Source organism: Pagrus major, chromosome 24, assembly GCF_040436345.1.
Source record: "Pagrus major chromosome 24, Pma_NU_1.0".
NCBI classification, from domain to species: Eukaryota; Metazoa; Chordata; class Actinopteri; order Spariformes; family Sparidae; genus Pagrus; species Pagrus major.
Genome location: NC_133238.1, coordinates 5,513,965 through 5,531,943, shown reverse-complemented (window position 1 = coordinate 5,531,943; position 17,979 = coordinate 5,513,965). Strand labels below are relative to the sequence as shown.

Here is a 17,979-nt window from a genome sequence, read left to right as displayed (position 1 = left end):
GTCAGCCTGTTTGTACTAGCCATGGAGCCTCTGGCCTGTGGGATAAAACATGACACTGATATTCGGGGCCTTCCTGTCCCTGGTAGTAATGGAAAGGAGGCTAAAATGTCCCTGTATATGGATGACTTGACAATCCTTTGTACCAGCAATAATTCAATGGTTAAAGCCCTCCAGTGGAGTGAGCAATTTTCTCAAGCATCTGGGGCCAAACTGAACCGGGCCAAAAGTGAGATCCTCTACCTTAATTGGCCAGAAAGAAAGCCTGATTTAGGGTTGGTTGAAAAAGAAGAGAGGGTAAAAATTTTGGGAGTGGAAATTGGGAAGGGAATGGAAATCATAAATTGGGAAACAAGATTACCAGCTATCAAAGGGAAATTGCTTCAGTGGGAGGAGAGGGATCTAACATTCACTGGCAAAATTTTGGTGATTAAGGCTGAGGTTCTGGCCTCTTTGACCTTTCTGGGAGCCACTCTGCCAGCTCCCAAGACATTCCTGACCTCTTTGAGACGCATCATGTTTCAATTCATTTGGAGCTCCCAACAAGAACATGTCAAAAGAGACATCATGTACAAACCTCTGGTTAAAGGAGGGAAAGCTGTACCTGAGTTGGGGGCCAAATTTGATGCCCTTTTTTTGACACCAATTTTAAATGCGGTTTTTACAGAGAGCAATACCAGTCTCTGGTTTCATTTTGCCAAGTTTTGGGTAGGCCGCATGATGTATCGAGGGAAGGGTAAAAGGGTTTCTCTTTGTACGCCCAATGCTGAAAGTAGACCAGCTCTATACGAGAGAGCATTAACACTCTTTAAAGTAGCAAAGTTAGATTGGTCTGTGGTAGGTAAAATAGATAGGGTTGATGTGGAGGGGTGCCTTTCACCCCCGACCTCTAGCCTTGTGCCGGTAGGTATCCTACCTGAGAGCAAATGCATCAGAGTTTGGAAAAATGTAAACTTACCATTTTTGTTCAATGTACATAAGGACCTGGCCTGGAAGATAGCCCAAAATTGTGTCCCTACAAGAGCCTTCTTACTGAGAAGGCGATGCACACGTAGTGCTAAATGTCCAATAAAAAATTGTAATGATGGTGAAGATGTGGCCCACTGCTTTTGGTCATGCGCTGTTTCAAGGGCAGTGTGGGAAATTCTAAATCCATGGTTAACAGACCTTTTTAGAGCCCCTAATGAAATGGATGTTTTATATGGAAACATTGAGACAGATGAAAAGGACAGAAATGAAAGGTGGTGGGCAATCATCAACTGTGTCAAAGAAGGTATCTGGAAATGCAGAAACCTAACTGCCTTCAGAAAGCTCTCTATTTCACCTGATTCTGTGGCAAAGGTTGGCATTACAGGTGTCAGGGACTACATCATTAGGGATAGAATTAAGTATAATGATCAAGAAATGAAAAACTGGTGGAAAACTGACAAAATTCCTGTTGCTTTAATGGATCTTTTTTAAAATTAAGAAAACTGAATGGAACATCTATTTGGTGTTACAACTGCTGAATAGAATGTTTATTGAATGAAATGTAACTATTATTTATTTGATTAGAATATCTACTTGGTGTTGGGCAATTTTAATTGTGGGATTAATGTATGTCTGTAACTAATTTTGACTGAAATTAATAAAAGCTTCTAAAAAGTGAAAAGTGGTTCACCCAGGGCGAGGCTCAGCCATTGCACTCCGGTTGTGCTGACCCCTGCGAATTCCCCAAATGTGGGAATCTCGACTGCATAATTTGTGGTAGTGGGGGACTGCGTCCGCGCTCTCCCCTGATGACAATGTGGAAGAAAAACAAGTGAGTGCTCGTCTCCCGCGCTTTCTGCCGAGCAGCTCGGAAAGCCGACCTTCAACCTCTGAATGCTGCTTTGGGGTCCTTGTGTTACCGTTTCAATCCGTCCTGAAAGTCACAGCGTTGCAGTACACCGGCGTCTGCTGTGTCGCAGTGCGTTGCGTGCGGGTTACCCGTTTTCCCGGTAAAAGGGCAGAGTGGGCGTGGCCTGCTAGAGACGGCACAAACCTTGTTGCGTCTCCTCCTCTGCGAGGCATTGCATAAGAAATGTGGTCTGGACGTGTCCATTGCTGGAATGCCTACTGGTAGGCTTTTGTGCGGCACATTGTCTCTGGTTGCATTCAGACTGGGCGGAGACATCATGCCAAGTGGCCGTTGACGGAGTGTTATTTTTCTATTTTGCAGAGCGATGGATCGCTGGAAAAAGGACACAAAACAGGCACAATGTGTGGACCAGCCACCCTCGTCAAGTCGCACCAGTGTTTTTGAATTTGCAGCAACTTTTAGTGCCCAATGAGGATGAGCAAATTGCCCAAGGCACCTAACTCTGCTATTATCCCCCCAGAGGCACCGTCAGCCAGGGGGCTGAGCCTGGGAAAGGCCATCCTGTGTCAGACTGTTCCAACTCATACTTACCTGGCAGGGGAGATACCATGATCAAGAAGGTGGTTCACCCAGGGCGAGGCTCAGCCATTGCACTCCGGTTGTGCTGACCCCTGCGAATTCCCCAAATGTGGGAATCTCGACTGCATAATTTGTGGTAGTGGGGGACTGCGTCCGCGCTCTCCCCTGATGACAATGTGGAAGAAAAACAAGTGAGTGCTCGTCTCCCGCGCTTTCTGCCGAGCAGCTCGGAAAGCCGACCTTCAACCTCTGAATGCTGCTTTGGGGTCCTTGTGTTACCGTTTCAATCCGTCCTGAAAGTCACAGCGTTGCAGTACACCGGCGTCTGCTGTGTCGCAGTGCGTTGCGTGCGGGTTACCCGTTTTCCCGGTAAAAGGGCAGAGTGGGCGTGGCCTGCTAGAGACGGCACAAACCTTGTTGCGTCTCCTCCTCTGCGAGGCATTGCATAAGAAATGTGGTCTGGACGCGTCCATTGCTGGAATGCCTACTGGTAGGCTTTTGTGCGGCACATTGTCTCTGGTTGCATTCAGACTGGGCGGAGACATCATGCCAAGTGGCCGTTGACGGAGTGTTATTTTTCTATTTTGCCGAGCGATGGATCGCTGGAAAAAGGACACAAAACAGGCACAATGTGTGGACCAGCCACCCTCGTCAAGTCGCACCAGTGTTTTTGAATTTGCAGCAACTTTTAGTGCCCAATGAGGATGAGCAAATTGCCCAAGGCACCTAACTCTGCTATTATCCCCCCAGAGGCACCGTCAGCCACGGGGCTGAGCCTGGGAAAGGCCATCCTGTGTCAGACTGTTCCAACTCATACTTACCTGGCAGGGGAGATACCATGATCAAGAAGGTGGTTCACCCAGGGCGAGGCTCAGCCATTGCACTCCGGTTGTGCTGACCCCTGCGAATTCCCCAAATGTGGGAATCTCGACTGCATAATTTGTGGTAGTGGGGGACTGCGTCCGCGCTCTCCCCTGATGACAATGTGGAAGAAAAACAAGTGAGTGCTCGTCTGGCGCGCTTTCTGCCGAGCAGCTCGGAAAGCCAACCTTCAACCTCTGAATGCTGCTTTGGGGTCCTTGTGTTACCGTTTCAATCCGTCCTGAAAGTCACAGCGTTGCAGTACACCGGCGTCTGCTGTGTCGCAGTGCGTTGCGTGCGGGTTACCCGTTTTCCCGGTAAAAGGGCAGAGTGGGCGTGGCCTGCTAGAGACGGCACAAACCTTGTTGCGTCTCCTCCTCTGCGAGGCATTGCATAAGAAATGTGGTCTGGACACGTCCATTGCTGGAATGCCTACTGGTAGGCTTTTGTGCGGCACATTGTCTCTGGTTGCATTCAGACTGGGCGGAGACATCATGCCAAGTGGCCGTTGACGGAGTGTTATTTTTCTATTTTGCCGAGCGATGGATCGCTGGAAAAAGGACACAAAACAGGCACAATGTGTGGACCAGCCACCCTCGTCAAGTCGCACCAGTGTTTTTGAATTTGCAGCAACTTTTAGTGCCCAATGAGGATGAGCAAATTGCCCAAGGCACCTAACTCTGCTATTATCCCCCCAGAGGCACCGTCAGCCAGGGGGCTGAGCCTGGGAAAGGCCATCCTGTGTCAGACTGTTCCAACTCATACTTACCTGGCAGGGGAGATACCATGATCAAGAAGGTGGTTCACCCAGGGCGAGGCTCAGCCATTGCACTCCGGTTGTGCTGACCCCTGCGAATTCCCCAAATGTGGGAATCTCGACTGCATAATTTGTGGTAGTGGGGGACTGCGTCCGCGCTCTCCCCTGATGACAATGTGGAAGAAAAACAAATGAGTGCTCGTCTCCCGCACTTTCTGCCGAGCAGCTCGGAAAGCCAACCTTCAACCTCTGAATGCTGCTTTGGGGTCCTTGTGTTACCGTTTCAATCCGTCCTGAAAGTCACAGCGTTGCAGTACACCGGCGTCTGCTGTGTCGCAGTGCGTTGCGTGCGGGTTACCCGTTTTCCCGGTAAAAGGGCAGAGTGGGCGTGGCCTGCTAGAGACGGCACAAACCTTGTTGCGTCTCCTCCTCTGCGAGCCATTGCATAAGAAATGTGGTCTGGACGCGTCCATTGCTGGAATGCCTACTGGTAGGCTTTTGTGCGGCACATTGTCTCTGGTTGCATTCAGACTGGGCGGAGACATCATGCCAAGTGGCCGTTGACGGAGTGTTATTTTTCTATTTTGCCGAGCGATGGATCGCTGGAAAAAGGACACAAAACAGGCACAATGTGTGGACCAGCCACCCTCGTCAAGTCGCACCAGTGTTTTTGAATTTGCAGCAACTTTTAGTGCCCAATGAGGATGAGCAAATTGCCCAAGGCACCTAACTCTGCTATTATCCCCCCAGAGGCACCGTCAGCCAGGGGGCTGAGCCTGGGAAAGGCCATCCTGTGTCAGACTGTTCCAACTCATACTTACCTGGCAGGGGAGATACCATGATCAAGAAGGTGGTTCACCCAGGGCGAGGCTCAGCCATTGCACTCCGGTTGTGCTGACCCCTGCGAATTCCCCAAATGTGGGAATCTCGACTGCATAATTTGTGGTAGTGGGGGACTGCGTCCGCGCTCTCCCCTGATGACAATGTGGAAGAAAAACAAGTGAGTGCTCGTCTGGCGCGCTTTCTGCCGAGCAGCTCGGAAAGCCAACCTTCAACCTCTGAATGCTGCTTTGGGGTCCTTGTGTTACCGTTTCAATCCGTCCTGAAAGTCACAGCGTTGCAGTACACCGGCGTCTGCTGTGTCGCAGTGCGTTGCGTGCGGGTAACCCGTTTTCCCGGTAAAAGGGCAGAGTGGGCGTGGCCTGCTAGAGACGGCACAAACCTTGTTGCGTCTCCTCCTCTGCGAGGCATTGCATAAGAAATGTGGTCTGGACACGTCCATTGCTGGAATGCCTACTGGTAGGCTTTTGTGCGGCACATTGTCTCTGGTTGCATTCAGACTGGGCGGAGACATCATGCCAAGTGGCCGTTGACGGAGTGTTATTTTTCTATTTTGCCGAGCGATGGATCGCTGGAAAAAGGACACAAAACAGGCACAATGTGTGGACCAGCCACCCTCGTCAAGTCGCACCAGTGTTTTTGAATTTGCAGCAACTTTTAGTGCCCAATGAGGATGAGCAAATTGCCCAAGGCACCTAACTCCGCTATTATCCCCCCAGAGGCACCGTCAGCCAGGGGGCTGAGCCTGGGAAAGGCCATCCTGTGTCAGACTGTTCCAACTCATACTTACCTGGCAGGGGAGATACCATGATCAAGAAGGTGGTTCACCCAGGGCGAGGCTCAGCCATTGCACTCCGGTTGTGCTGACCCCTGCGAATTCCCCAAATGTGGGAATCTCGACTGCATAATTTGTGGTAGTGGGGGACTGCGTCCGCGCTCTCCCCTGATGACAATGTGGAAGAAAAACAAATGAGTGCTCGTCTCCCGCACTTTCTGCCGAGCAGCTCGGAAAGCCAACCTTCAACCTCTGAATGCTGCTTTGGGGTCCTTGTGTTACCGTTTCAATCCGTCCTGAAAGTCACAGCGTTGCAGTACACCGGCGTCTGCTGTGTCGCAGTGCGTTGCGTGCGGGTTACCCGTTTTCCCGGTAAAAGGGCAGAGTGGGCGTGGCCTGCTAGAGACGGCACAAACCTTGTTGCGTCTCCTCCTCTGCGAGCCATTGCATAAGAAATGTGGTCTGGACGCGTCCATTGCTGGAATGCCTACTGGTAGGCTTTTGTGCGGCACATTGTCTCTGGTTGCATTCAGACTGGGCGGAGACATCATGCCAAGTGGCCGTTGACGGAGTGTTATTTTTCTATTTTGCCGAGCGATGGATCGCTGGAAAAAGGACACAAAACAGGCACAATGTGTGGACCAGCCACCCTCGTCAAGTCGCACCAGTGTTTTTGAATTTGCAGCAACTTTTAGTGCCCAATGAGGATGAGCAAATTGCCCAAGGCACCTAACTCTGCTATTATCCCCCCAGAGGCACCGTCAGCCAGGGGGCTGAGCCTGGGAAAGGCCATCCTGTGTCAGACTGTTCCAACTCATACTTACCTGGCAGGGGAGATACCATGATCAAGAAGGTGGTTCACCCAGGGCGAGGCTCAGCCATTGCACTCCGGTTGTGCTGACCCCTGCGAATTCCCCAAATGTGGGAATCTCGACTGCATAATTTGTGGTAGTGGGGGACTGCGTCCGCGCTCTCCCCTGATGACAATGTGGAAGAAAAACAAGTGAGTGCTCGTCTGGCGCGCTTTCTGCCGAGCAGCTCGGAAAGCCAACCTTCAACCTCTGAATGCTGCTTTGGGGTCCTTGTGTTACCGTTTCAATCCGTCCTGAAAGTCACAGCGTTGCAGTACACCGGCGTCTGCTGTGTCGCAGTGCGTTGCGTGCGGGTTACCCGTTTTCCCGGTAAAAGGGCAGAGTGGGCGTGGCCTGCTAGAGACGGCACAAACCTTGTTGCGTCTCCTCCTCTGCGAGGCATTGCATAAGAAATGTGGTCTGGACACGTCCATTGCTGGAATGCCTACTGGTAGGCTTTTGTGCGGCACATTGTCTCTGGTTGCATTCAGACTGGGCGGAGACATCATGCCAAGTGGCCGTTGACGGAGTGTTATTTTTCTATTTTGCCGAGCGATGGATCGCTGGAAAAAGGACACAAAACAGGCACAATGTGTGGACCAGCCACCCTCGTCAAGTCGCACCAGTGTTTTTGAATTTGCAGCAACTTTTAGTGCCCAATGAGGATGAGCAAATTGCCCAAGGCACCTAACTCCGCTATTATCCCCCCAGAGGCACCGTCAGCCAGGGGGCTGAGCCTGGGAAAGGCCATCCTGTGTCAGACTGTTCCAACTCATACTTACCTGGCAGGGGAGATACCATGATCAAGAAGGTGGTTCACCCAGGGCGAGGCTCAGCCATTGCACTCCGGTTGTGCTGACCCCTGCGAATTCCCCAAATGTGGGAATCTCGACTGCATAATTTGTGGTAGTGGGGGACTGCGTCCGCGCTCTCCCCTGATGACAATGTGGAAGAAAAACAAATGAGTGCTCGTCTCCCGCACTTTCTGCCGAGCAGCTCGGAAAGCCAACCTTCAACCTCTGAATGCTGCTTTGGGGTCCTTGTGTTACCGTTTCAATCCGTCCTGAAAGTCACAGCGTTGCAGTACACCGGCGTCTGCTGTGTCGCAGTGCGTTGCGTGCGGGTTACCCGTTTTCCCGGTAAAAGGGCAGAGTGGGCGTGGCCTGCTAGAGACGGCACAAACCTTGTTGCGTCTCCTCCTCTGCGAGCCATTGCATAAGAAATGTGGTCTGGACGCGTCCATTGCTGGAATGCCTACTGGTAGGCTTTTGTGCGGCACATTGTCTCTGGTTGCATTCAGACTGGGCGGAGACATCATGCCAAGTGGCTGTTGACGGAGTGTTATTTTTCTATTTTGCCGAGCGATGGATCGCTGGAAAAAGGACACAAAACAGGCACAATGTGTGGACCAGCCACCCTCGTCAAGTCGCACCAGTGTTTTTGAATTTGCAGCAACTTTTAGTGCCCAATGAGGATGAGCAAATTGCCCAAGGCACCTAACTCTGCTATTATCCCCCCAGAGGCACCGTCAGCCAGGGGGCTGAGCCTGGGAAAGGCCATCCTGTGTCAGACTGTTCCAACTCATACTTACCTGGCAGGGGAGATACCATGATCAAGAAGGTGGTTCACCCAGGGCGAGGCTCAGCCATTGCACTCCGGTTGTGCTGACCCCTGCGAATTCCCCAAATGTGGGAATCTCGACTGCATAATTTGTGGTAGTGGGGGACTGCGTCCGCGCTCTCCCCTGATGACAATGTGGAAGAAAAACAAATGAGTGCTCGTCTCCCGCGCTTTCTGCCGAGCAGCTCGGAAAGCCAACCTTCAACCTCTGAATGCTGCTTTGGGGTCCTTGTGTTACCGTTTCAATCCGTCCTGAAAGTCACAGCGTTGCAGTACACCGGCGTCTGCTGTGTCGCAGTGCGTTGCGTGCGGGTTACCCGTTTTCCCGGTAAAAGGGCAGAGTGGGCGTGGCCTGCTAGAGACGGCACAAACCTTGTTGCGTCTCCTCCTCTGCGAGGCATTGCATAAGAAATGTGGTCTGGACGCGTCCATTGCTGGAATGCCTACTGGTAGGCTTTTGTGCGGCACATTGTCTCTGGTTGCATTCAGACTGGGCGGAGACATCATGCCAAGTGGCCGTTGACGGAGTGTTATTTTTCTATTTTGCCGAGCGATGGATCGCTGGAAAAAGGACACAAAACAGGCACAATGTGTGGACCAGCCCCCCTCGTCAAGTCGCACCAGTGTTTTTGAATTTGCAGCAACTTTTAGTGCCCAATGAGGATGAGCAAATTGCCCAAGGCACCTAACTCTGCTATTATCCCCCAAGAGGCACCGTCAGCCATGGGGCTGAGCCTGGGAAAGGCCATCCTGTGTCAGACTGTTCCAACTCATACTTACCTGGCAGGGGAGATACCATAATCAAGAAGGTGGTTCACCCAGGGCGAGGCTCAGCCATTGCACTCCGGTTGTGCTGACCCCTGCGAATTCCCCAAATGTGGGAATCTCGACTGCATAATTTGTGGTAGTGGGGGACTGCGTCCGCGCTCTCCCCTGATGACAATGTGGAAGAAAAACAAGTGAGTGCTCGTCTCCCGCGCTTTCTGCCGAGCAGCTCGGAAAGCCGACCTTCAACCTCTGAATGCTGCTTTGGGGTCCTTGTGTTACCGTTTCAATCCGTCCTGAAAGTCACAGCGTTGCAGTACACCGGCGTCTGCTGTGTCGCAGTGCGTTGCGTGCGGGTTACCCGTTTTCCCGGTAAAAGGGCAGAGTGGGCGTGGCCTGCTAGAGACGGCACAAACCTTGTTGCGTCTCCTCCTCTGCGAGGCATTGCATAAGAAATGTGGTCTGGACGCGTCCATTGCTGGAATGCCTACTGGTAGGCTTTTGTGCGGCACATTGTCTCTGGTTGCATTCAGACTGGGCGGAGACATCATGCCAAGTGGCCGTTGACGGAGTGTTATTTGTCTGATGACAATGTGGAAGAAAAACAAGTGAGTGCTCGTCTCCCGCGCTTTCTGCCGAGCAGCTCGGAAAGCCGACCTTCAACCTCTGAATGCTGCTTTGGGGTCCTTGTGTTACCGTTTCAATCCGTCCTGAAAGTCACAGCGTTGCAGTACACCGGCGTCTGCTGTGTCGCAGTGCGTTGCGTGCGGGTTACCCGTTTTCCCGGTAAAAGGGCAGAGTGGGCGTGGCCTGCTAGAGACGGCACAAACCTTGTTGCGTCTCCTCCTCTGCGAGGCATTGCATAAGAAATGTGGTCTGGACGCGTCCATTGCTGGAATGCCTACTGGTAGGCTTTTGTGCGGCACATTGTCTCTGGTTGCATTCAGACTGGGCGGAGACATCATGCCAAGTGGCCGTTGACGGAGTGTTATTTTTCTATTTTGCCGAGCGATGGATCGCTGGAAAAAGGACACAAAACAGGCACAATGTGTGGACCAGCCACCCTCGTCAAGTCGCACCAGTGTTTTTGAATTTGCAGCAACTTTTAGTGCCCAATGAGGATGAGCAAATTGCCCAAGGCACCTAACTCTGCTATTATCCCCGCAGAGGCACCGTCAGCCAGGGGGCTGAGCCTGGGAAAGGCCATCCTGTGTCAGACTGTTCCAACTCATACTTACCTGGCAGGGGAGATACCATGATCAAGAAGGTGGTTCACCCAGGGCGAGGCTCAGCCATTGCACTCCGGTTGTGCTGACCCCTGCGAATTCCCCAAATGTGGGAATCTCGACTGCATAATTTGTGGTAGTGGGGGACTGCGTCCGCGCTCTCCCCTGATGACAATGTGGAAGAAAAACAAGTGAGTGCTCGTCTCCCGCGCTTTCTGCCGAGCAGCTCGGAAAGCCGACCTTCAACCTCTGAATGCTGCTTTGGGGTCCTTGTGTTACCGTTTCAATCCGTCCTGAAAGTCACAGCGTTGCAGTACACCGGCGTCTGCTGTGTCGCAGTGCGTTGCGTGCGGGTTACCCGTTTTCCCGGTAAAAGGGCAGAGTGGGCGTGGCCTGCTAGAGACGGCACAAACCTTGTTGCGTCTCCTCCTCTGCGAGGCATTGCATAAGAAATGTGGTCTGGACGCGTCCATTGCTGGAATGCCTACTGGTAGGCTTTTGTGCGGCACATTGTCTCTGGTTGCATTCAGACTGGGCGGAGACATCATGCCAAGTGGCCGTTGACGGAGTGTTATTTTTCTATTTTGCCGAGCGATGGATCGCTGGAAAAAGGACACAAAACAGGCACAATGTGTGGACCAGCCACCCTCGTCAAGTCGCACCAGTGTTTTTGAATTTGCAGCAACTTTTAGTGCCCAATGAGGATGAGCAAATTGCCCAAGGCACCTAACTCTGCTATTATCCCCTCAGAGGCACCGTCAGCCAGGGGGCTGAGCCTGGGAAAGGCCATCCTGTGTCAGACTGTTCCAACTCATACTTACCTGGCAGGGGAGATACCATGATCAAGAAGGTGGTTCACCCAGGGCGAGGCTCAGCCATTGCACTCCGGTTGTGCTGACCCCTGCGAATTCCCCAAATGTGGGAATCTCGACTGCATAATTTGTGGTAGTGGGGGACTGCGTCCGCGCTCTCCCCTGATGACAATGTGGAAGAAAAACAAGTGAGTGCTCGTCTCCCGCGCTTTCTGCCGAGCAGCTCGGAAAGCCGACCTTCAGCCTCTGAATGCTGCTTTGGGGTCCTTGTGTTACCGTTTCAATCCGTCCTGAAAGTCACAGCGTTGCAGTACACCGGCGTCTGCTGTGTCGCAGTGCGTTGCGTGCGGGTTACCCGTTTTCCCGGTAAAAGGGCAGAGTGGGCGTGGCCTGCTAGAGACGGCACAAACCTTGTTGCGTCTCCTCCTCTGCGAGGCATTGCATAAGAAATGTGGTCTGGACGCGTCCATTGCTGGAATGCCTACTGGTAGGCTTTTGTGCGGCACATTGTCTCTCGTTGCATTCAGACTGGGCGGAGACATCATGCCAAGTGGCCGTTGACGGAGTGTTATTTTTCTATTTTGCCGAGCGATGGATCGCTGGAAAAAGGACACAAAACAGGCACAATGTGTGGACCAGCCACCCTCGTCAAGTCGCACCAGTGTTTTTGAATTTGCAGCAACTTTTAGTGCCCAATGAGGATGAGCAAATTGCCCAAGGCACCTAACTCTGCTATTATCCCCGCAGAGGCACCGTCAGCCAGGGGGCTGAGCCTGGGAAAGGCCATCCTGTGTCAGACTGTTCCAACTCATACTTACCTGGCAGGGGAGATACCATGATCAAGAAGGTGGTTCACCCAGGGCGAGGCTCAGCCATTGCACTCCGGTTGTGCTGACCCCTGCGAATTCCCCAAATGTGGGAATCTCGACTGCATAATTTGTGGTAGTGGGGGACTGCGTCCGCGCTCTCCCCTGATGACAATGTGGAAGAAAAACAAGTGAGTGCTCGTCTCCCGCGCTTTCTGCCGAGCAGCTCGGAAAGCCGACCTTCAACCTCTGAATGCTGCTTTGGGGTCCTTGTGTTACCGTTTCAATCCGTCCTGAAAGTCACAGCGTTGCAGTACACCGGCGTCTGCTGTGTCACAGTGCGTTGCGTGCGGGTTACCCGTTTTCCCGGTAAAAGGGCAGAGTGGGCGTGGCCTGCTAGAGACGGCACAAACCTTGTTGCGTCTCCTCCTCTGCGAGGCATTGCATAAGAAATGTGGTCTGGACGCGTCCATTGCTGGAATGCCTACTGGTAGGCTTTTGTGCGGCACATTGTCTCTGGTTGCATTCAGACTGGGCGGAGACATCATGCCAAGTGGCCGTTGACGGAGTGTTATTTTTCTATTTTGCCGAGCGATGGATCGCTGGAAAAAGGACACAAAACAGGCACAATGTGTGGACCAGCCACCCTCGTCAAGTCGCACCAGTGTTTTTGAATTTGCAGCAACTTTTAGTGCCCAATGAGGATGAGCAAATTGCCCAAGGCACCTAACTCTGCTATTATCCCCCCAGAGGCACCGTCAGCCAGGGGGCTGAGCCTGGGAAAGGCCATCCTGTGTCAGACTGTTCCAACTCATACTTACCTGGCAGGGGAGATACCATGATCAAGAAGGTGGTTCACCCAGGGCGAGGCTCAGCCATTGCACTCCGGTTGTGCTGACCCCTGCGAATTCCCCAAATGTGGGAATCTCGACTGCATAATTTGTGGTAGTGGGGGACTGCGTCCGCGCTCTCCCCTGATGACAATGTGGAAGAAAAACAAGTGAGTGCTCGTCTCCCGCGCTTTCTGCCGAGCAGCTCGGAAAGCCGACCTTCAACCTCTGAATGCTGCTTTGGGGTCCTTGTGTTACCGTTTCAATCCGTCCTGAAAGTCACAGCGTTGCAGTACACCGGCGTCTGCTGTGTCGCAGTGCGTTGCGTGCGGGTTACCCGTTTTCCCGGTAAAAGGGCAGAGTGGGCGTGGCCTGCTAGAGACGGCACAAACCTTGTTGCGTCTCCTCCTCTGCGAGGCATTGCATAAGAAATGTGGTCTGGACGCGTCCATTGCTGGAATGCCTACTGGTAGGCTTTTGTGCGGCACATTGTCTCTGGTTGCATTCAGACTGGGCGGAGACATCATGCCAAGTGGCCGTTGACGGAGTGTTATTTGTCTGATGACAATGTGGAAGAAAAACAAGTGAGTGCTCGTCTCCCGCGCTTTCTGCCGAGCAGCTCGGAAAGCCGACCTTCAACCTCTGAATGCTGCTTTGGGGTCCTTGTGTTACCGTTTCAATCCGTCCTGAAAGTCACAGCGTTGCAGTACACCGGCGTCTGCTGTGTCGCAGTGCGTTGCGTGCGGGTTACCCGTTTTCCCGGTAAAAGGGCAGAGTGGGCGTGGCCTGCTAGAGACGGCACAAACCTTGTTGCGTCTCCTCCTCTGCGAGGCATTGCATAAGAAATGTGGTCTGGACGCGTCCATTGCTGGAATGCCTACTGGTAGGCTTTTGTGCGGCACATTGTCTCTGGTTGCATTCAGACTGGGCGGAGACATCATGCCAAGTGGCCGTTGACGGAGTGTTATTTTTCTATTTTGCCGAGCGATGGATCGCTGGAAAAAGGACACAAAACAGGCACAATGTGTGGACCAGCCACCCTCGTCAAGTCGCACCAGTGTTTTTGAATTTGCAGCAACTTTTAGTGCCCAATGAGGATGAGCAAATTGCCCAAGGCACCTAACTCTGCTATTATCCCCCCAGAGGCACCGTCAGCCAGGGGGCTGAGCCTGGGAAAGGCCATCCTGTGTCAGACTGTTCCAACTCATACTTACCTGGCAGGGGAGATACCATGATCAAGAAGGTGGTTCACCCAGGGCGAGGCTCAGCCATTGCACTCCGGTTGTGCTGACCCCTGCGAATTCCCCAAATGTGGGAATCTCGACTGCATAATTTGTGGTAGTGGGGGACTGCGTCCGCGCTCTCCCCTGATGACAATGTGGAAGAAAAACAAGTGAGTGCTCGTCTCCCGCGCTTTCTGCCGAGCAGCTCGGAAAGCCGACCTTCAACCTCTGAATGCTGCTTTGGGGTCCTTGTGTTACCGTTTCAATCCGTCCTGAAAGTCACAGCGTTGCAGTACACCGGCGTCTGCTGTGTCGCAGTGCGTTGCATGCGGGTTACCCGTTTTCCCGGTAAAAGGGCAGAGTGGGCGTGGCCTGCTAGAGACGGCACAAACCTTGTTGCGTCTCCTCCTCTGCGAGGCATTGCATAAGAAATGTGGTCTGGACGCGTCCATTGCTGGAATGCCTACTGGTAGGCTTTTGTGCGGCACATCGTCTCTGGTTGCATTCAGACTGGGCGGAGACATCATGCCAAGTGGCCGTTGACGGAGTGTTATTTTTCTATTTTGCCGAGCGATGGATCGCTGGAAAAAGGACACAAAACAGGCACAATGTGTGGACCAGCCACCCTCGTCAAGTCGCACCAGTGGTTTTGAATTTGCAGCAACTTTTAGTGCCCAATGAGGATGAGCAAATTGCCCAAGGCACCTAACTCTGCTATTATCCCCACAGAGGCACCGTCAGCCAGGGGGCTGAGCCTGGGAAAGGCCATCCTGTGTCAGACTGTTCCAACTCATACTTACCTGGCAGGGGAGATACCATGATCAAGAAGGTGGTTCACCCAGGGCGAGGCTCAGCCATTGCACTCCGGTTGTGCTGACCCCTGCGAATTCCCCAAATGTGGGAATCTCGACTGCATAATTTGTGGTAGTGGGGGACTGCGTCCGCGCTCTCCCCTGATGACAATGTGGAAGAAAAACAAGTGAGTGCTCGTCTCCCGCGCTTTCTGCCGAGCAGCTCGGAAAGCCGACCTTCAACCTCTGAATGCTGCTTTGGGGTCCTTGTGTTACCGTTTCAATCCGTCCTGAAAGTCACAGCGTTGCAGTACACCGGCGTCTGCTGTGTCGCAGTGCGTTGCGTGCGGGTTACCCGTTTTCCCGGTAAAAGGGCAGAGTGGGCGTGGCCTGCTAGAGACGGCACAAACCTTGTTGCGTCTCCTCCTCTGCGAGGCATTGCATAAGAAATGTGGTCTGGACGCGTCCATTGCTGGAATGCCTACTGGTAGGCTTTTGTGCGGCACATTGTCTCTGGTTGCATTCAGACTGGGCGGAGACATCATGCCAAGTGGCCGTTGACGGAGTGTTATTTGTCTGATGACAATGTGGAAGAAAAACAAGTGAGTGCTCGTCTCCCGCGCTTTCTGCCGAGCAGCTCGGAAAGCCGACCTTCAACCTCTGAATGCTGCTTTGGGGTCCTTGTGTTACCGTTTCAATCCGTCCTGAAAGTCACAGCGTTGCAGTACACCGGCGTCTGCTGTGTCGCAGTGCGTTGCGTGCGGGTTACCCGTTTTCCCGGTAAAAGGGCAGAGTGGGCGTGGCCTGCTAGAGACGGCACAAACCTTGTTGCGTCTCCTCCTCTGCGAGGCATTGCATAAGAAATGTGGTCTGGACGCGTCCATTGCTGGAATGCCTACTGGTAGGCTTTTGTGCGGCACATTGTCTCTGGTTGCATTCAGACTGGGCGGAGACATCATGCCAAGTGGCCGTTGACGGAGTGTTATTTTTCTATTTTGCCGAGCGATGGATCGCTGGAAAAAGGACACAAAACAGGCACAATGTGTGGACCAGCCACCCTCGTCAAGTCGCACCAGTGTTTTTGAATTTGCAGCAACTTTTAGTGCCCAATGAGGATGAGCAAATTGCCCAAGGCACCTAACTCTGCTATTATCCCCTCAGAGGCACCGTCAGCCAGGGGGCTGAGCCTGGGAAAGGCCATCCTGTGTCAGACTGTTCCAACTCATACTTACCTGGCAGGGGAGATACCATGATCAAGAAGGTGGTTCACCCAGGGCGAGGCTCAGCCATTGCACTCCGGTTGTGCTGACCCCTGCGAATTCCCCAAATGTGGGAATCTCGACTGCATAATTTGTGGTAGTGGGGGACTGCGTCCGCGCTCTCCCCTGATGACAATGTGGAAGAAAAACAAGTGAGTGCTCGTCTCCCGCGCTTTCTGCCGAGCAGCTCGGAAAGCCGACCTTCAGCCTCTGAATGCTGCTTTGGGGTCCTTGTGTTACCGTTTCAATCCGTCCTGAAAGTCACAGCGTTGCAGTACACCGGCGTCTGCTGTGTCGCAGTGCGTTGCGTGCGGGTTACCCGTTTTCCCGGTAAAAGGGCAGAGTGGGCGTGGCCTGCTAGAGACGGCACAAACCTTGTTGCGTCTCCTCCTCTGCGAGGCATTGCATAAGAAATGTGGTCTGGACGCGTCCATTGCTGGAATGCCTACTGGTAGGCTTTTGTGCGGCACATTGTCTCTGGTTGCATTCAGACTGGGCGGAGACATCATGCCAAGTGGCCGTTGACGGAGTGTTATTTTTCTATTTTGCCGAGCGATGGATCGCTGGAAAAAGGACACAAAACAGGCACAATGTGTGGACCAGCCACCCTCGTCAAGTCGCACCAGTGTTTTTGAATTTGCAGCAACTTTTAGTGCCCAATGAGGATGAGCAAATTGCCCAAGGCACCTAACTCTGCTATTATCCCCGCAGAGGCACCGTCAGCCAGGGGGCTGAGCCTGGGAAAGGCCATCCTGTGTCAGACTGTTCCAACTCATACTTACCTGGCAGGGGAGATACCATGATCAAGAAGGTGGTTCACCCAGGGCGAGGCTCAGCCATTGCACTCCGGTTGTGCTGACCCCTGCGAATTCCCCAAATGTGGGAATCTCGACTGCATAATTTGTGGTAGTGGGGGACTGCGTCCGCGCTCTCCCCTGATGACAATGTGGAAGAAAAACAAGTGAGTGCTCGTCTCCCGCGCTTTCTGCCGAGCAGCTCGGAAAGCCGACCTTCAACCTCTGAATGCTGCTTTGGGGTCCTTGTGTTACCGTTTCAATCCGTCCTGAAAGTCACAGCGTTGCAGTACACCGGCGTCTGCTGTGTCACAGTGCGTTGCGTGCGGGTTACCCGTTTTCCCGGTAAAAGGGCAGAGTGGGCGTGGCCTGCTAGAGACGGCACAAACCTTGTTGCGTCTCCTCCTCTGCGAGGCATTGCATAAGAAATGTGGTCTGGACGCGTCCATTGCTGGAATGCCTACTGGTAGGCTTTTGTGCGGCACATTGTCTCTGGTTGCATTCAGACTGGGCGGAGACATCATGCCAAGTGGCCGTTGACGGAGTGTTATTTTTCTATTTTGCCGAGCGATGGATCGCTGGAAAAAGGACACAAAACAGGCACAATGTGTGGACCAGCCACCCTCGTCAAGTCGCACCAGTGTTTTTGAATTTGCAGCAACTTTTAGTGCCCAATGAGGATGAGCAAATTGCCCAAGGCACCTAACTCTGCTATTATCCCCCCAGAGGCACCGTCAGCCAGGGGGCTGAGCCTGGGAAAGGCCATCCTGTGTCAGACTGTTCCAACTCATACTTACCTGGCAGGGGAGATACCATGATCAAGAAGGTGGTTCACCCAGGGCGAGGCTCAGCCATTGCACTCCGGTTGTGCTGACCCCTGCGAATTCCCCAAATGTGGGAATCTCGACTGCATAATTTGTGGTAGTGGGGGACTGCGTCCGCGCTCTCCCCTGATGACAATGTGGAAGAAAAACAAGTGAGTGCTCGTCTCCCGCGCTTTCTGCCGAGCAGCTCGGAAAGCCGACCTTCAACCTCTGAATGCTGCTTTGGGGTCCTTGTGTTACCGTTTCAATCCGTCCTGAAAGTCACAGCGTTGCAGTACACCGGCGTCTGCTGTGTCGCAGTGCGTTGCGTGCGGGTTACCCGTTTTCCCGGTAAAAGGGCAGAGTGGGCGTGGCCTGCTAGAGACGGCACAAACCTTGTTGCGTCTCCTCCTCTGCGAGGCATTGCATAAGAAATGTGGTCTGGACGCGTCCATTGCTGGAATGCCTACTGGTAGGCTTTTGTGCGGCACATTGTCTCTGGTTGCATTCAGACTGGGCGGAGACATCATGCCAAGTGGCCGTTGACGGA

At 53.0% G+C, this 17,979-nt stretch overlaps 18 non-coding genes and 1 pseudogene across 18 annotated transcripts; all 19 read left to right on the top strand.

Annotated features, from left to right (window-relative positions):
* The first annotated feature begins 1,602 nt into the window (after positions 1–1,602).
* Positions 1,603–1,775, top strand: LOC140992807 (U1 spliceosomal RNA; annotated as a pseudogene).
* Positions 1,776–2,420: 645 nt separating this feature from the next.
* LOC140992683 (U1 spliceosomal RNA) lies at positions 2,421–2,584 on the top strand. The gene has a single exon (XR_012178243.1). It is a non-coding gene; the product is annotated as a U1 spliceosomal RNA (small nuclear RNA).
* A 645-nt stretch (positions 2,585–3,229) lies between these two features.
* Positions 3,230–3,393, top strand: LOC140992682 (U1 spliceosomal RNA). Its single transcript, XR_012178242.1, has one exon. It is a non-coding gene; the product is annotated as a U1 spliceosomal RNA (small nuclear RNA).
* A 645-nt stretch (positions 3,394–4,038) lies between these two features.
* Positions 4,039–4,202, top strand: LOC140992681 (U1 spliceosomal RNA). The gene has a single exon (XR_012178241.1). It is a non-coding gene; the product is annotated as a U1 spliceosomal RNA (small nuclear RNA).
* A 645-nt stretch (positions 4,203–4,847) lies between these two features.
* On the top strand, positions 4,848–5,011 carry LOC140992679 (U1 spliceosomal RNA). Its single transcript, XR_012178239.1, has one exon. It is a non-coding gene; the product is annotated as a U1 spliceosomal RNA (small nuclear RNA).
* A 645-nt stretch (positions 5,012–5,656) lies between these two features.
* LOC140992678 (U1 spliceosomal RNA) lies at positions 5,657–5,820 on the top strand. The gene has a single exon (XR_012178238.1). It is a non-coding gene; the product is annotated as a U1 spliceosomal RNA (small nuclear RNA).
* Positions 5,821–6,465: 645 nt separating this feature from the next.
* On the top strand, positions 6,466–6,629 carry LOC140992677 (U1 spliceosomal RNA). Its single transcript, XR_012178237.1, has one exon. It is a non-coding gene; the product is annotated as a U1 spliceosomal RNA (small nuclear RNA).
* A 645-nt stretch (positions 6,630–7,274) lies between these two features.
* On the top strand, positions 7,275–7,438 carry LOC140992675 (U1 spliceosomal RNA). Its single transcript, XR_012178236.1, has one exon. It is a non-coding gene; the product is annotated as a U1 spliceosomal RNA (small nuclear RNA).
* Positions 7,439–8,083: 645 nt separating this feature from the next.
* Positions 8,084–8,247, top strand: LOC140992674 (U1 spliceosomal RNA). Its single transcript, XR_012178235.1, has one exon. It is a non-coding gene; the product is annotated as a U1 spliceosomal RNA (small nuclear RNA).
* Positions 8,248–8,892: 645 nt separating this feature from the next.
* On the top strand, positions 8,893–9,056 carry LOC140992792 (U1 spliceosomal RNA). Its single transcript, XR_012178341.1, has one exon. It is a non-coding gene; the product is annotated as a U1 spliceosomal RNA (small nuclear RNA).
* A 1,059-nt stretch (positions 9,057–10,115) lies between these two features.
* LOC140992673 (U1 spliceosomal RNA) lies at positions 10,116–10,279 on the top strand. The gene has a single exon (XR_012178234.1). It is a non-coding gene; the product is annotated as a U1 spliceosomal RNA (small nuclear RNA).
* Positions 10,280–10,924: 645 nt separating this feature from the next.
* Positions 10,925–11,088, top strand: LOC140992672 (U1 spliceosomal RNA). The gene has a single exon (XR_012178233.1). It is a non-coding gene; the product is annotated as a U1 spliceosomal RNA (small nuclear RNA).
* A 645-nt stretch (positions 11,089–11,733) lies between these two features.
* LOC140992671 (U1 spliceosomal RNA) lies at positions 11,734–11,897 on the top strand. The gene has a single exon (XR_012178232.1). It is a non-coding gene; the product is annotated as a U1 spliceosomal RNA (small nuclear RNA).
* A 645-nt stretch (positions 11,898–12,542) lies between these two features.
* Positions 12,543–12,706, top strand: LOC140992670 (U1 spliceosomal RNA). Its single transcript, XR_012178231.1, has one exon. It is a non-coding gene; the product is annotated as a U1 spliceosomal RNA (small nuclear RNA).
* A 1,059-nt stretch (positions 12,707–13,765) lies between these two features.
* LOC140992669 (U1 spliceosomal RNA) lies at positions 13,766–13,929 on the top strand. Its single transcript, XR_012178230.1, has one exon. It is a non-coding gene; the product is annotated as a U1 spliceosomal RNA (small nuclear RNA).
* Positions 13,930–14,574: 645 nt separating this feature from the next.
* On the top strand, positions 14,575–14,738 carry LOC140992667 (U1 spliceosomal RNA). The gene has a single exon (XR_012178228.1). It is a non-coding gene; the product is annotated as a U1 spliceosomal RNA (small nuclear RNA).
* Positions 14,739–15,797: 1,059 nt separating this feature from the next.
* Positions 15,798–15,961, top strand: LOC140992666 (U1 spliceosomal RNA). The gene has a single exon (XR_012178227.1). It is a non-coding gene; the product is annotated as a U1 spliceosomal RNA (small nuclear RNA).
* Positions 15,962–16,606: 645 nt separating this feature from the next.
* Positions 16,607–16,770, top strand: LOC140992664 (U1 spliceosomal RNA). The gene has a single exon (XR_012178226.1). It is a non-coding gene; the product is annotated as a U1 spliceosomal RNA (small nuclear RNA).
* A 645-nt stretch (positions 16,771–17,415) lies between these two features.
* On the top strand, positions 17,416–17,579 carry LOC140992663 (U1 spliceosomal RNA). The gene has a single exon (XR_012178225.1). It is a non-coding gene; the product is annotated as a U1 spliceosomal RNA (small nuclear RNA).
* The last annotated feature ends 400 nt before the right edge of the window (positions 17,580–17,979 follow it).